Here is a 2,094-nt window from a genome sequence, read left to right as displayed (position 1 = left end):
CATATGGTTATGGTGAATTAAAAATATCACCCAACTATATGTTGTTAATAAGAAACTCATTTTAAATATAATGTGTGTTGAAAATAAAAGAATGAAAAAAGATATATTAAGTGAACATTAATTGAAATAAAGCAGAAATGGCTATATTACTCTCAGATAAAGTAAGATTTCAGAGCAAAGAAAGTTACTAGCAACAAAGAGAAAAATTACGTAAAGAAAACAGGACCCATAAGCTGGTTGTAGTGGCACAAGCCTGTAACCCCGGCTACTTATAAGACTGAGGGAGGAAGATCCCCGGTTTGGAGTTGCTCTGTATTTAAAAAGGGAACTATCTGGGGCTGGGGATATAGCTCAGTTCATAGAGTGCTTGCCTATCAAGCACAAGGCCCTGGTTCAATCCCCAGCACTGAAGGAAAAAAAAAAAAAAAGGAGCCTATCTTCCAGGAAAGTATGAGGGTTCTATGTACATACCAAGAAGAGCCAAAAAAAAATATGATGCAAAAACTGATAGAACTAAAAGGAGAAATGGACAAATCCACAATTACAGGTGGATATTTCAGTTGCATTCTCAGAAAATGATGAAACATTTCTAAAAATCAATAAGGGGAGAAGATGATGGATTAGAGAAAGGAAGCCCATCCCAGTTCCTCGGCACCACACTTACAAAGTGGGAAGATTGCTCCTCAGTGAGGTAACTAAGGAAGCTCACTGAAACTTAACACTGAACTGTAAAAAAATATCAGAAAGCTTCTGAAAGTCAGTAACTTGAACGTAAGAAATAATGCCTTTGAGATCAAGGAGGAACTGTTATCCAGGAACACAGCACTTTGCTCTCAGAGTGAACAGAGACCAAAAATCAGATGCATATGCCCAAGGAAAGCAGGATCTCATCCAGCACTTCTCTCAGATGGCAAAGTGCTCTCTGAGGATGAGATGAGGCACTCGGAGACAGAAGAGTATAATATTGTAGGCATTATATTCCATAGGGGGTTTGATGGTGGTGGTAGCATTTCGGAAGTGTTGAATCCAAGAAAACAGAATGTTGATAGTCTCCAAAGGGCCCTGACAGTGGACTGGTGTGTAGAACTGCTGCATGCTTTCTTTCTGATGTCAGAGGACATCATGGATTCATCTCTTACCCAGCAGGGACTGTTCTGCTGGTATCAGAAGCCAGGCATAGGTTTGGATGCTATCAATGATGCTACCACCTGCTGAAGTTCTACTGCCAGGAACAGTCCTACTATTTGAATTTGATTACACTCTTCCTGTTGAGTTCCTGTCAAACTGAGATTGGGTAGACCCTGGTCCTCACCACCCCCCCACCCAGGGCAATGTGGATCTTCGAAGATACACTGAAAAGAGGTATAAATCCATTGTCAAGTACAAGACAGCTTTCTACTCCTTTTACCTGCCTGTCATTGATGCCATGTACATAGCAGGCATTGATGGGGAGAAGGAACATGCCAATGCCAAGAAGATCCTGATTGAGAGGGGAGAGTTCTTTCAGATTCAGGATGATTACCTTGACCTCTTTGGCAACCCCAGTGTGACAAGAAAGGTTGGCACTGTCATTTAGGGCAGTAAGTGCAGCTGGCTGGTGGTTTAGTGTCTACAACGGGCCACTCCAGAACAGTGCCAGGTCTTGCAGGAGAATTATGGGCAGAAGGACGCCAAGAAGGTGGCCCAGGTGAGGACACTATATGAGAAGATGAATCTACCAACTTTGTTCTCAAAGTATGAAGAAAACAGTTACAGCCACCTTATGAGTCTTGTTTAGTAGGATGCTAAACTCCTGCCCCCGTCCCGTCTTCCTGGGGCTAGCCAACAAGATCTACAAGTGGAAAAAGTGACCTAGAGACTGCAAGGACAGGAGGGAGGGCTCTCAGTAAATTATTGTTTAACCTTTTTTTTTTTTTTTTTTTTTGGGTGCTGGGGATCGAACCCAGGGCCTTGTGCTTACAAGGCAAGCACTCTACCGACTGAGCTATCTCCCCAGCCCCTATTGTGTAATCTTAAAAAAAAAAAAAAAAGAGCCAGGCACTGTGTTGTACGCCTGTAATCCCAGCAGCATGGGAGGCCAAGGCAGGAGGATCT

At 42.8% G+C, this 2,094-nt stretch overlaps 1 pseudogene; it reads left to right on the top strand.

The window, feature by feature from the left end:
- The first annotated feature begins 781 nt into the window (after positions 1–781).
- LOC124976299 (farnesyl pyrophosphate synthase-like) lies at positions 782–1,850 on the top strand (annotated as a pseudogene).
- The last annotated feature ends 244 nt before the right edge of the window (positions 1,851–2,094 follow it).

This window comes from Sciurus carolinensis, chromosome 2, assembly GCF_902686445.1.
Source record: "Sciurus carolinensis chromosome 2, mSciCar1.2, whole genome shotgun sequence".
Classification (NCBI taxonomy): Eukaryota; Metazoa; Chordata; class Mammalia; order Rodentia; family Sciuridae; genus Sciurus; species Sciurus carolinensis.
This window is presented reverse-complemented; position numbering and strand designations above follow the sequence as displayed.